Below are 15953 nucleotides of genomic sequence, written 5' to 3' on the forward strand. Positions count from 1 at the left end.
AGCTGGTATGGGTTCGATCATTGGCATCACTTTTGCCAGCTTTTCGCTTCTACCTAAGATGAAGTAGTGACTAACGAAAATGCTCAATGCTCATCCTGCTGAGACAAAGAGGAAAATCTGATTTCCGACAGAGTGAGCATATTAAAGCGATGGTATTTTGATGAACTGCTGGACAACCAAAATGTCGGCGAGTTGGAGGTCCCACATTCCGTGCAATTCATCGGCTTAAAAATCATATGTCGCCAGGGGCCGATGGAATCACAGCCGAATCGATTAAATATGGAGGCGACCAATTACACTAAGTGGTTCATAAACTTGTGCTCAGGGTATGGGCCAACGAATCAATGCCTGACGACTGGCAACCGGGCATTATCTGTCTCATACATAAAAAGGGAGATATCACGCAGTGCAGCAATCATGAAGGTATCACGTTGTAGAGTACCATCTATAAGATATTCTCCACTACCTTGCTAGGCCGAATAGTCCCATATGCTCAGAACATCATTGGCCCATACCAGGAAGGCTCCACTCCAAGCAAATCAGCAACAGATCAGATTTTCTCTCTTCGGCAAGCGATGGAAAAACTGTTGGAATATGGCATCAGTTGCATAATCTTTTCATCGACTTTAAGGCCGCCTATGACAGCATAGCCAAGATAAAACTGTACATGGTCATGAGACAATTCGGTATCCTGACAAAATTGATAAGACTGACTGGCTGACCCTGGCCCATGTGCGAGGCCAGATAATAGCTGCAGGATCACTCTCGAGAGCTCTCAACATCAACAATGGTCTAGGGCAAGGGGATGCCCCATCAGGCGTCCTCTTTAACCTGGCCCTGGGGAAGGTGATTCATCCTCTTCAAATCCATCCAACTACTGACCTACGCTGAAGATATTGACATCATGGGAAGAACAACCCGAGATGTATAGTCTACCTTCATCCAAATTGAGCAGGCGGCTCGAAATCTTGGGCTGCACATTAATGAAGGCATGACGAAGTACCTCGTGACAATGTCAGCGCCAAAACCAGAACCGAAGCAACGAACAACATCGAATCGCTCTGGTCAAACGAAAGCAATTAAGGTCCTAGACTACAACTTTGAGACCGTTGATAATTTCTCCTAACTAGGGTCGAAAACCTATTTCAGCTTACAAAAACTGTTTCGCTCGAAACGTCTCATCATAGGATCAAAGCTCTTACTGTACAAGACAATGATCTTGCCAGTCCTTATGTAGTCCTCGGAGACTATGGTTCTTAGCAAAACAGAAACTGCGACCTCTTGGCCGCGTAGCAGAAAAGAATCCTCCGAAGAATTTTTGGCCCCCTACATGAAGATGGACGATTCCACGACCGTGTGATTGTGGATAAAATCCGGCTCAACAGGTTACGGTGGGCGGGTCATTTAATCCTTATGGATAAGGATGATCCAGCCCGGAAAGTCTATAAGGCCAAAATCTATGGTAGAAAAAGAAGACTAGGCAGACCCTGCCTGAGATGGAGCGATGGCGTAGGTCAGGACGCTACACGGCTTTTAAAGATATCGAATTGCTGGGCATCCGCGCAAAATCGCGGTGTCTGGAGTTCCTTATTAAGGCAGGCTTAGACCGGATTCGGGTTGTTGCGCCGTTATATATGATGAAGAAGGGATATTCCTTAAAAAATTGAAACAACAGCTTTTGGTTTTGTTGGAAAAAGGAAACAAACAACCTGGCGTTCCGTCGTTATTTCGGGCAATATGCCTTATAGATACGATGGGGAAGATGGTGGTAGAAATTATTGCCAACAGATTGGGCGGGAGAGCTGAAAATGTAGATGTGCAGTTCAGATTCAGGAAAGGTCACTCCACGTCGATACAATAAAGGTGGTGGTAGATGCCCTGCCACTGTCATGGAGGGTGAAAGGTGGCGGTGGTGGTCAAATGAGTACTTCGTAGTGGTCACGTTGGACGCGAAAAATGCTTTCAACTCATTCAGACATCAAAACATCCCTCATCCGAATGTACCCTCTATGTTACCTGAGAAACACAGCTTCCAGATTCTTTACAGATATAATAATAATAATAATAATCGTTGGCGCAACAATCCATATTGGATCAGGGCCTTGAAGTGTGTTAGAGCACTTCATTCAAGACCGAAACGGTACACCACAGTACACTGTGGGAGGCAATGTGGTCAGCATTGCGCTCGCCCGAGATTATTACCCTGATTTGACTCAGGTACTCATTCACAGCTGAGTCGACTGGTGTCCGACATCCAGTCACGATAACAAATTCCTCTGCCCCCAGCGAGATTTGAACCGCGACCTTCCGCTACGACAGCCCAGCGCTCTAACCACTTGAGCCATCCGGACACTCTTTACAGATAGGGAGGTAAAGTACGAGAGGGACAAGGCAGAGGGAGATCGGTACTGGGTCCATTTTTCTGAAGCATCATGTAGTAGGTTTCGCCAACGATATTGCTGTGCTAATTACAAAGGACATTCACGAGATAGAGGCAGAAAACAATGAGCGATCTGGAAAATCAAGAATTGGCTGGAAACTGTGGGACTAGTGCTCGCAGGTCACAAAACAGACGCCGTGTTGATAACAAACTGGAAGACCATGCAGTACTTAAAAATTCGACTTGGAAGCCAGACTATAAGAAGCAAGGTGGCAATAAAATGCTTAGGTGTGACGACTAAGGAAATCAAGAGAAGCCTGTTGCGCTCATACAGATTATGTGCTCTAAGAGTGATTTGCGGCCTTCGAACGATATCAGACAACAGGGCATTATTTATATCCAGGCTGTACATCACGATAACAATAACTCAAGAGGCTGCGAAATTGACAAAGGGCGAGGAAAGGACATCATCAATGGTCAGATGGCAGGAACGATGGAATAGCTCCACGAAATGGACACATAAACTGATTCCCATCATCCATATGTGGGTCAATCGCCACCATGGAGCCTGTAGTTACCAGTTCACACAGTTTCTATCTGGTCACGGTGGATACCTCAAATATCTACACAGGTTTGGGCATGACGACCTGCCAGCATGCCCAGCCTCCCGAGGCGAGGAAGAAGACGCAGAGCATGCAATTTTCTATTGCAGTCGCTTCGCGGCGTGGGGACCGACATTCTGAGCGTTCATCTTCTGATATAGACTGGCTTCACTCGGAAGATAAATGACAGAAATTAGTGTCATTCATAACTAATGTGCGAAAATGTGGAAAAGGCGAGCGAACAGCCATACAGGCATGACAGCCTAATTGCAAACCGGCCCCATGAAATAATATCTAAGGACAGTTCTGCAGGGTGAGCGGTTGAAGGATGCATGGGTGTTGTTTAGTACGTAGGCGCGGATTTATGTCCGCGAATCGTTCACGCCAGCGGTTTCTGCTGATGTCCTTGGAAGATTCCACGTCCTGGTTTTGCTAACAAAAAAAAACCTCTTATCCGCTCTTTTGCCAAAACATGTAGCAATAATTTTTCCGCAAGCTATGATGACTAATAGCTTCTAATGGGAAATATACTAGATGTTCCACGGAACCATGAAAATTCAAATTGCAATTCAAACAATTTCAACTGCATAAAATTAACATTTCAAAGCGTAATACATACATAGATCGTTTCTTATTAACAATTTTTCTAAACAAAGTTACATTTCACTTTATACTCCCCTTTGAGTACCCAAGCATATGTTCCTTTTGCTCTAGCAACTCTAATTTTTCATCTTGCTCAACGTGGTACCCTATATGAAATTTCAGAAAATTTCGTAATTAAATTGCATGCTGTAATTTGCATTGAATTGTTTATGCAAATACCACAGAACAGCATTTCGGAAAAACTTTCACCATCGCGTCGCCATGTTTATTACGTCGTCATAGGAAGTGAGCCGGGTAAAAGCTTGGAAATATACCAAATACGCCAGAGACACCGGCGTCGTAACCAACGTCATCGAGGTGGATCCTGACCTGACCTCCTGAATTGAAAGGATCACTTCAGCGAGAACAACGCTTCTCGTTTACATTTTAAAATGACATTAGACGGAAGAAAAACGCCAACAGCTAAAATTTCATCGCAGAAAAATTCAATTAAAATGCGGCCCAGGAAGTACGTACATCGTATGCGAGGAATATGTTCATTTCAAGGATATGCAGGAACTCTGCACACGTTCCTCTGCTCCAACTCAGCCCCGCTGTTACTTTGTATTTATTTGATTAAATCCACAGTGGGAAGTTTGCTGCACATCAATTCAAGGAGTTGGTTGCAAGCGCTCTCATTGTTCCATCCTCGATGCACAAGTTCCTTTGAGTTTGTCTTTCCCCGGTATTTGCTTAAAGTTTAAGGTTCAAGTTGTGAGTTGCTGGAATGCATAATTAGGGAACCTACCAGTCTCTATCGGATTATTAGTTTAGGAACTGAAGGGTGAATTTGCTGCTCCTAATGCCATGACAACACCATCTTATCACGCATAAACTTTTAGCGAGAAACAGGATTATTCCGTCGAACTATAAAGGATAAAGGTACAGCGCGGTATATCTCCACTTCAAAGAAGAAGTGAATGATTCGTGGAAATCAAGAACTTTAATCAAGACTTTAATAAATTAAGCAGTCTTCCGAATAAAGCTGCTGCTTAGAGCCTAACATCACAAGGAACATCAAAACTCTGGTGACGGGTTGTAAATCTCAATAAGGCAGGTGGAAGCACAATAATCCTTTGGAGAATCATAGGATAGTAAAGCGCTTCACGTTAGTTGAATTAAATTAATTTGACGGGTAAAAGTGTAGGTGATGCGAATAATATGTGTGGCATGTGTCCGGATGGCTCAGAAGCTAGAGAGCTAGGCTGTCCCAGAGGAAGGTCACAGTTCGAATCTCATTGGTGACAGAGGGATTTCTATAGTGACTAAACGTCGAATAACAGTCGCCCCAGCTTTGAGTACCTGAGTTAAATCAGAGTAATAATCACGGGTGATTACAATGCTGGCCACTTTATATATCTACACTGAAAAATAAAAATTGTAGTTTGGAGTAAGTTACTGGTCTATCAATTTTTAGTACTCCATTTTTTAAGAAAATTGAGTTAATATATTTCCCTTGTAAACTGAAGTGATGTTATTATTATTCTGTTAAGGAGACCGCATCCTTGAAGAACCGCCCCTTTTACTGTTTACAGTGTACCTATTAACTATACTACCTCAACAAAGCCAATAACGGTTGGAAATTTTAGAATATTCCCTACTTGCAACCCTTTGAACTCCCAGGCGCCTCGACCTACTTTGCACAAGTGCCGAACACTGCCCCAGAACGTGTATAACGGTTTCAACACACTCCGCATAGTACAAGCAGTGTCCGTAGACACCCCTAGCTTCCCTAGGTGATAGTTTAGTTGGCAGTGACCAGTAAGAATTCCCCCTATGATTCGGAAGTTCTTCTTGGTGAGGTTTAAACAGTCCTTCGTGCGCTTGGGTTCGCATCCGCCAAAAAGCACCCTGGACTGCTCTATTCCTGGTAGCTCGCAAGTATTGTTCCTGAATCGTTACTCTTCATTTTTTCCGTTTCCGATTCCAGAGAAGGATTCTTACCCATGTAAAAGCGTCCCTGCTCCCTTCTTAGCCAGTTGGCCCCCTGCCTCGATGGCTTTCGAACCAGCATAGCCCGGAACCTATGATAAGCATGTTAAGAGGGGGGACGGTATTACGCATTAGGACGTTAGTTCTAATATAGCTGTCTGTGACCTTTTCCACCGTTTTGAGCATGAACGACATTAGGCAAAGTGGTCTGAAAGATTTAGGGTGAAAAAGATATTTTTACCCGTTTTCGGAATAAAGCCCCGCCTCAATACCTTTGGTATACATTCCAGAGCTATGCTGCCCCTTGCCACCCTTCGAAGAGACTCTAAGATGATTTCTATGTCTCTCTGAACTAATGATAGGAAGATGCCATCTGAAGTGGTAGAACTAGGTTTAGGCTTATATAAATTCCATTTCGATCTGATAATCATCATTATTTTAGTGGTGGCAGCGGCGGTTTAAAAGCGCGCCGGCTCTGGCTAATAATTTTCTGAATAATTTCGGGAGAAATCAGAATCACCCATTTCCATTGGGTTTACTCCGCAGATGTGGCGATGGCTTTGTTCATTTGTTCACGTTAGCATCAAAACTGGCGATCAGCAAGATGGCGGCATACATAAGCAGAATGGCTTTGATGGTACCAGGAAGAGTTTTAAAATGTTATGGCAATTGGAAGAGGCTGCCGAAGTGTTCTGCATTAATTTTGTTGGGGACCCCCCGTTTTTATCGGCTAATTTCTTCCGATGACGAATCGGATACTGGAGGCATGGAATGCAGTAGATACGGAGGAGGGTTTTTAACGTTTTAGCCTACTTTAGTTTTCTATCCTTCGTTATCTTGTAGAATTTAAACACCTTCAATGAAAAGTCCCCCATGACTCGTGAAAACACCATCAAGTATTATAATTATTGAAGGGAGTTAGCTCACTGACTAGGTCTCCTTCCTTCTATCCGCGGCATCCGTAACTGCGCCTTCCTGACTTCTTCCGCTTTTCGCAATTTATTCTAGATTGCTGAAATCATGGAGTTGATCACATCCTAAACTTCCTTGCAAGTTACCGTTCGCCGGACAGAATTTTCTGGAAGTAGAACTTTACCTAAAGTTTCTTCTAGATTCCTCTTTTCTTCCACGAACTTCGGACCTTGGCTATGAGCAGCCTGTAAGTATGCCGCGACCCTCCTACATTCGACGTCATTCTTTCCAAAGCCATACTCGTCGTGGATGCGCTTTTGCAAGTGTGTCCTGTGCCCTCCCAAGTATTGAAGGTGTAAGCTTTGGAAGTGATGATATAATTCCCATTTCTAATCCAGCCGAAATTTCTCTTGTGGCACTTGGTGATGAGTAACGCTTTCGTCTTTTCCTCCACAACTACAAGTCCAGCGCATTCTACCCAAGCCAGACAGCAGCACAACTTAACATCTTTGAGATGCTTTGGGACCTCAACCAATGCTATGTCGTCGGCGGAATCCACAATGATGCCCTCCTCTGGAACGGGAAGGTAAAGTACATCATTGTACATAATGTTCCACAGTAGTGGGTCCAGTACGGAACCCTGTGGAATGCGGAGGCAATCTATTCCTTGGGTCCATCATCAGTTTCAAACTAGAGTGAGATAGGTGGGATCACCAATCGTCGCCAGGAACTTTCATATAAGGTTCCAATTGGTCGAATTGATTGATTGATTGATTCCTCACATCCAGGGTCACCACCTCCTTCCATGAATTACATTTTCGACCAAGTGCAATTTTTTAAAGTAATTTTGACAGCATCAATGATTGATGTGACTTTACGGAACACATACTGCCGATTTGAAAGGCCTCTTTGGCTCTCGACAATCGGGTTGTTTCTTCAGCCATTGCTTTTGCAGACCATCCTGACGTTCTTTTCAATTTTAACTTTAGCCAGGCTGCTCTTCTTTCTTGTGGCTCCGTGCCTAGTTCCTAGGTCTTGATGTGAAGTCCTTGCTAACTTGTCAAGACATATTACATGACAGCGCAAGGCTGACAAAAGTAGGATCTACAATTGAAGCGGACCCCCTTTCCGATAGATGTTTACATCAGTTTCGTTGACCAGAACTATATCTATCAATCGAAATTTTGATATTAACACGTGAAGGATTGTTGAGTCCAAAAGTGTGTGGACGGCAAACTTCAATGGAACGCGCTTATGTCTTTTCAGTAGTATTTTTATTTCTGCATCGCTTAAACTGGACTGGATTCCAACTGTAAGAACATTTTAAATAGCTTCAAACACTTTTTTCTATAGGTAACGTGATGACATATGTGAGCTGCGGAAACGATATCATCCCCAACGGCGCAACAACCGGTATCCAGTGCAGGCCTGCATTAGTAAGCAACTCCAGCCATCCCAGTTTTCTGCCGAAATTCATCAATTCGATATCCCTAAAAGCTGGCTGGGGTCCTGGTCCACGCGATTGCTCGATTCGAAACAGGGTCTGCCGCTTCTTCTTTCTCTTCCATAGATATTGCCTTTATAGACTTTCCGGACTGGACGATCCTCACCCATACCGAATAAAACGTCCCCTTTGTCTTAGACGGTTGTTGATGTCCTATATTGGTTAGGGTCAGCCTAGTCAGCTTTATAACTTTCGTCGGAATGTCGGATTCTCTCATGACGTGTGAGCATATCTTATTGATGGTATTCAGCAACGTGATACCTCCGTAATTGCTGGACTACATGATATGTCCCTATTTATCTATAAAACAGATAAGGTCCATAATCAATCGCCAGGAAAGCATTTGTTCTCCCATATCTTGAGCATCGATTGATGAACCGCGTGTTGTAGTTGATCGGTTCCATATTTAACCAGTGCAACTATAATTCCATGGGATCCTGACGACTTATGATTTTTAAGAAGATGAATTGCACAGAGTGCTTCTTCGATACATGATGGTGGCATCATCTTCAGTTGACGGGACCTCCAATTCGCTTTTTTTTGTTAAGCAATTCATCAAAGTATTCATCCAACCGGAAATAGGAAATAGGGATTTCCCTCTTCATCTCGGCAGGACGAGTATCGAGGGATATAAGACTTCAACTTGCTGACTTATCGGTAAAACATGCGCGTCTGGTGCGGTTGCTCCTTGTAATTTTAGAATTCACAGACCTTTTGGTTCTTTCAACCTTCCCGTTTTGTAATGATACCTCTTCGCGGATACCCATGTTCTTTAAGAGTGTAATATTGTCCGGTATCCAGTATTCTTCCGTTCCGTTGCCAGCTCACATTCATCGTAGAACCAGTCGTTCCGATTTTTTTTGCGACTGAAGCTAAATATGTTTATGGCCGTACCAATGTTGACATTCTTCAGGTGGTTGTGAAACAATTTATTGATTTTCATCTCCAGGACCTCTGTCAACTGCAGTTATTGCTGCATTCATTTCCTTCTTACAGGTGTTACAGAGGACTCTGTTATGGATGACTTCAATGTTCATTCTCACCTGATTGCAAGAGAGGATTTGAGGTGGTATTGTTATTCGAGCTTGGAACACTATGTCGGGGTCTATATTAGCTCCCCTACATGTTCTAACATTAGGGCTGAGAGGTGGGGGCATTCGGTTTGCACGTGGCCAATTTACTTCAAAATGGATAATCTGGAAAGGTTCTTGTATATTTTTGGACCGCTTTCCGCGCAAACCAGGTACTTCTAAAAACCATTTCGCGCGACACTGCTAATTAGATAATTCGCAGCACATTGCCACCGGCAGTTTTTCATAAGCTTTGAGAGCCGACGTATCGCCTGAACGCGGGCTTCCGTCCTATTTGGCTATTAAACTCTGCAAGTAGGATTTTGATATCATGCCTGAGGTGGTTGATTCTACTGCCTTGTAGAAGGTATCGTTTTTCAACTCTGTAGTCTCCCCTGTAGTGGGGTGAGCGTTAATAAAACTTATATATCAAAATTTGCCTGCCTGACTAGGAAACCTACTTCGATCATACGGCCGCATACAATATATGGTCTGGTGGCTCTTCACTAGGAAACAGTTCCGTGTTCAACGCATCTCTTGTCACGTCGTCACATCAACTTTATATGGGAACAGGATAACGGCTAGCTTTTCTGGACAGACAGCACATATTCCATGGGAAAATACACAAATCGTGTGTCCATTTTCGTTACCAGGTTCATCTTTATATACATATTCAATCCATTCCGAGATTCTTTTCTTGGCTCCGTAACTTTACTCTTCCGTATAGGGTTGTCAGCCCTAGTCAACCGCCAAGCTGGAGGGCCAGTTGGTACAATTTGCCCTGCTTTAAGCACGGAATACTTGCCTTCATCATTTTCCGTCTGAAATTCTTCCTTAGAAAGAATTCCCTACGATAACCAGATAAAGGTGGAAATAGGAGTTTGTAGTAGAGCTGTTGGTGTTGGTTCAGCAGGCGTTTTCCAGGTTTTATGCTCCATCGTGTGTAACAGTCCACGTTTCACTCTATGGCCTATACTACCCTTTGGCGGCCGAAAATGACGATGGCAATGAAAATTCTAGTGGAGACTCGCCAACTTTTTCGCTGTTAATACTCTCATTCAACCGTCCTTGTTAGGTCCTCCACCTTTCTCCCCAACGATTTGGTTGTATTTCCGAAACAGAAAGAGAATCTGTTTCCCTTTATTTCACATTAAGAATAGCCTCCACTCTAGCAGAGTATCTTAATGCGAAACAAAGAAAATTGCCTATATTGTTACGCACAAGTACGACGTTCTCAAATGTTCCAGGTGAAATGCACCTAATTGTACACTAGAATGGGCATACACATTGCATTGTAAGATTAAGAGTTGTAGTAATTTTGCAGAACAAAACAAAATTCTCTTCGCAATGCATTGGAAAAAAACAGTGAACTTTCCTTCCAAATTGAAAATCGTTTTAAAACGGTTGAAGCTTAATGCCTTTCACGTACTTTAAGTCACGAAAAAACGATCTGACAATCTTTTATAGAATATAATCCACTAGGACTATAACGTGCACTACATACGTCTCTTCAAAAGTGCAAATGTCGGATAATGGAAATCAAATAGAAAGTCATTCACTCACCCTGTATGGATTATTGCAATCACTAAGAGCTTTTCGGACTTCAACGCTGGGGTGAATATTTCGAACAATTTTAGATACGAAATACCGAAAAGCTCTTTGAACTTTATTCCAATTTCTGAACCTGAAGACTTGAATTCCTGAAGACTTGAACCGTAGCTTTTCAAACAAGCGCTCATGGGTAAACTGAAAGTATCAACTAAAATGGGGTACTTCAGATAAGCGTCACAGTACACTTTGTGAATAGCCGCATTTGAAAGGTTTTATGAGTACAATAGGTCTACTATCGGCAGTAAATGGAATGCTTATATAATGTATAAATTGGCAGGCACTATTCAACTTCAATTATTATTCTACAGCAATTGCAGCACGCGTAACACCTTATTACTGTCTAATATACATCACCAGCTGCTATAAATAGGAGTCTGATATGAATCAACAATGCCGATACACAGTTCTAACCGCGGAAGTGTTATAAGCCGTAATGTAGACAATTGAGAAAGTGCAGCATAAAATGCAGTGAAAATATGATATAACAGGTCTGCCGATTCAGCCAACTTTTATCTTAATTCGGAGCATTTACTTGAAATGGAAAATATACATCCAGCTTTACCAATCTAAGTATTCACTAGCATCCCCTTCCTCCATTTTTTTGACGATATTGGGATATCTTTCTCGTCATCTTTTCAATCAGAGGAATGGAAATGCATACCAATTAAGGAATGACACCCATTTTCCTTCTTTTTGCATCTTTTCCATGGCATGTAGATATCTCGAAAGAAATGCTAGCTTCCTGGCCTTTTTTTCGGTCCTAGAGTTTTCTTCGGCCCTCACTTATCTTTGCTGTTTATGTCCAAATCAATTTATTTTGAACTCCGAGACTTGCGTTTAGCATCTAGAATATAGTCGCATTTGGTTACCACCAGCAATCGACGAAATGAATTGAACAAAGTTTCAAAATCGACTTATCTGGTAAAAAGTACATTTTAGAAGCGGAGAAAATTTACACTTTACACTTACCCCAAATCAACCACAAAATTAATAATAGTCTTTTGTGATATCTTATTAAAAAAAGAGCAGAAGACTCTACAGGAAAAGATGCGATAGGTGAGAGCTATCTAACGAGAAGCGAGAAGCCAGTATTAGGAGACCCATGCCTTTCCGATTATGACCCACGTTGGGCGCCAATTGTAACAAGTGGATGTTGACGCAACTGCAAGACCAATTTTGAAAATTTTGAGCTGTAATTACCTCTCGTGATTATGAACAGTCAACTCAGAATGGTTGCGTGATATACCATAGTGAGGGAGGTCAATAAAGAAGATTTTCTAAGGAACTAGAGGAAAAATCCCAAGCTTAGCGGTAATCAACCTCAAGCCAAGATCTGACTACCGTGCCGAAGGTCGGATGGTGAAAAGATGTGGCCGCGAATAGAGAACTCCGGATACCAAGAGGTCTCCAGTTTCAAATGTTCGCTGCTTCGGTAAAAGGGGGTTCTAGTGAAATTGTCATCTCCCTTTGCCATCACTCCTGATTCTGTTCCATAGTCGGCGCCACCTGCCAAGGCTAAAGTCTTATCCACGGTAAAGAATTTTCTGAGGACAAGAAAAACCTCGAGGCAAAACTTCTTGGGGCAAACCGCCTTCAACCAATCCTCAATCCAGATATTTTATCGAAGTCCGCGGGGGAGGGGCGGAATCGTCTGGGTCACCTGTAGCTACCAGCAACAGTTCTTCCTCTGATAATCCCAACCCGCGAACCCAAATGGTAGCAAGGAAGGCTCGGCTATCAACATTTGCAGCCAAAGCTATCGAAGTTCATTAATGGGTCTTGAATGACGACAGCAAACTATTAGATTACAATGTGAACGGGGAGAAACGTGCGTGCATGCCGTTAAATGTACTACTGTTCTGACGAATGTACTGCGATTGGCTCAGGTAGTACTGCTTCTCCTTCCTCAACGATGTGCTAGAAGGAATTTAAGGTACCATCGTCCAACAAGCGATTTCCCTGTCTTCCAGATGAAGAACGTAATGCCGTTGAGGCGCCGGAGCAACTTGGATGCTGTAAATAGTAGAACAGGAAAGACAGATGATAAGCCGACAAGACAACATGGAAACAACATGCCAACGCCACTATCTCATGAACTTGGCGATGTGGCAAGGCACATTCTCGTGGTAGAGGTCCCATAAATTGACAATGTATGGTAGTATGCCGTTGACTGAAGTTGTTTCGACTATGTCAGGTAGGTTAATAACCGACCGGCACATTAGTCATCCTTGGAAAGTTTCCTACCCTCCCGAAACAACTTGTGCCACTAAAAAATACTTAGCCTCACAGCAGTATCTCCGCAGGCCTCTTAAACACACCGGAGGTTTTTTAGGCGTTTTTCATAGGAAGAAATGTGCCCACTCTGTCAAAGTGCGCACGAATCGCCCTCTGCTCCCAAACCCAACCGATCGAACACACGATCCTGCTAATTACTACTGATTTTACAATGAAAGAAGAGTAAGTCCAGGAGCTAACTGTAATGAACCTAGGCTTACTTAAGTTGATTTATCAGGCGTAACCATGTTCCTAGCACTGAGGCCTTCAATTAGGCCCATTAGCTATCCCATTAACTTACCTATGCAACGACCTCCCTGGGAATTATTTTCAGAGGCATAAATAAAGTGAAGCGTTTGTCCGGTTCAGAATCGCGGTCAGCTCGTCTTGATCGGTTTCGCCATTTTGCTTGGTAAAAAGCTTAATCTGGTTGGATTCCTCCCAAATCACCAGCCAGCGTATTAAGCCATTCTTCCTTCGGTCCGCCCTCATATCAGCTTCATATATAGGCTGGTCCATATAGTGTTTTTTAACATATGTTATTTTGAGGCCCACAGAACATTCCCTTGAATGCACTCTAGGAAAATGTAATCTTTTTTCCTTCCCCTTCCCTTTCACAAATAAAACGAGATACACGATACTAAAATTAGCTCTTTCCTGCTGAAAATCTCGATGGAAAGTCGATATCATACCGTATCTCCGCGAAACGAAATGAATTGTTTGAACAACGTTGGGAAATATTGCAATACTTATTTCCAAAGTCAATGTTTTGCAGCCAAAACAGTAAGTTTGAGAAGAAATTTTGGCCTAAATGAGGCACCAACCTCTTGTACACAAATTAGTGTGAAAAGTTCGTGAGACTGACATGCTAGAGCACAAAGCACACCGTCCCCACTGTCGTACGATTCGCAAAGTTTCGTACGGATTTTTGAACAATGGCATCATAGGCTCAATTTGCTTTGAAAATGCTGCTGAAAACGCTATTTCGGGCAACGGGGAGCAGTACCGGGGAATAACAAATGATTTTTTAGGAGCCGGAAATTAAAGGCATGGCTTGAGTGATCTTTGGTTTCAGCTGCATGGCGCGACCTTTCCATGCACACAGCCCCTGATATAATCGATCTTTCACAGGCCAGTTAGTTAATTCGGTAATCTTGTTATGAGTCGTCTCAGCGATAATAATTGGCCGCCTCGGGGCTGCGTTTCTGCGGCTATTAGTGGTAGCTACACACCAACCGGATTGGCATAGTATTGCTATTCAATACTGACGCCACCATTTGATTGTCGGAACTGATTGGTGCTCAGAGGTATTGAGGAGGCAGACGGGGCAACCGTCTCGCCTGAGTCAACATCAAGTTACCAAGAAAAACCTCCAAATTGTGCAACGGGGAAACGTTGTATTCACATTGACTTGCTGGTCGTGATGCAAGGTAGATCAAACCGGAGTTCGTACAGGACTCATCTGGTACTATGGAGACGCGATAACCCTCCACGTTAATATGTCTGAAGAACATTCCTGGGGACTGTGCTCTCGGTTTGGTTATTTGCGGTTGGCCCCCTTGTGGAGGGTTGTGATTGTGCCCACATCTCCAGCAGAGCTCACTGTGGGTTCAACCGTGGAGTTGCGCTGTACAACTCGGGTAGAGGATTTAAGTTGGCCTTGCATCCACAGTATGAAACTCTTTAATGGCACACTTTTAGATGCTATGAGTCGAATTTCTCTAAGCAAATGCGGTAAAACTGCTCCTTGGGAGAACCACGAACTGCAAAAACTTAGGAAATCAACCAGACGACTTCTGAATTGTACCTGTAAAAGCAACAAAAATGAAACCTAGTTAAACTTCCTCGCCCACTAAGTGACTGCTTAAGAGCTTACTGTGAGGAACTGGAAGGCGGAGAAGAGCCTCCAAGGGTGTCCAAAATCCTTAAACCCAATGGTACTTTCACGAACTCCAAACTGGAAACAGTACAGACCCTCTTGGAAGTACCACATCCGGGAGAACTTTTGCGAGAAGTGAAGGGGGAGAGTTCGGGATACCTGCAAATCTTTCAACACGTAAGTGTTGCGAAGGAAATTAGAACACGGCGAAAGCGGGAGCGACTACTAAGAAACATTTTTTAGCATATTTTTTAGTGTATTTTTCATATCGAAGCCTGGGAAAAATCCAAAGAACTTGGGACTGATCAGCTTGACATCATTCTTGCTGAAAGGTTTGGAAAAACACGGTGAGCGTCACTTGCGAGAGAAGGTAGTTAAGTCGCACCCATTAAATGAAAAGCAACATGTTTACCAACGTGGGAAGTCTGTGAGTCTGCTCGTCACCCTTTGGTTTCAAAGACAGGGGATACAGTTCTCAAAGTGGAGTACGCGATGAGGGTGTTCGAGAATATCGAAGAAGCGTTTCACTGTGCGCGGTTCCAAAAGCTTTATGATACCGCCAGAGAGCTTGGTGTCAATGATACTTTATATAGGGGAAGCTATGCTATGCTGCCCCAAGGAGTTCTGCTATTACCATTTCTATGAAGTATTCTCATCGACTCACTACTATGCGAACTTCAAAATTTGCCAATATATCACTAAGCTTATGCTCATGACGTGACCCTGCTTGCTATTGATCGGGATCTTAGAAGGGTGTGTAGAAATATACAACTTTCAAGCTGAACTCTACGTGATCCAAAGGGCGGTAATCTGAGCGAGTGGCGAGCGATTGAACGGCAGGCAGGCTACACTGAGAGCGGTCAATAGTCGATTATTCTCCTCGAAAATTGTTCAGAAATGCAAAACAGTTTGAACTCTATTTCTAGATTCAATACGGTGGAACTACTCTAGTCAGTACGGTGTGGTGGAAAATGAAATCTCGAATGCCTTAACAAAAGAGGGTTAGACCTACCTAACCGTTCCTAGAAATCGAAGTACAAGTAGAGGGTTTCGCCCAAGCTAAAATAAAAAGAAATAAATGGAGGAACTTTTTATCGGCGGTGACTTCAATGCGTGGGCAACAGAGTGGAATAGCAAGCATACTGAT

The sequence above is a fragment of the Hermetia illucens genome, chromosome 2 (assembly GCF_905115235.1).
Source record: "Hermetia illucens chromosome 2, iHerIll2.2.curated.20191125, whole genome shotgun sequence".
Lineage (NCBI taxonomy): Eukaryota > Metazoa > Arthropoda > Insecta > Diptera > Stratiomyidae > Hermetia > Hermetia illucens.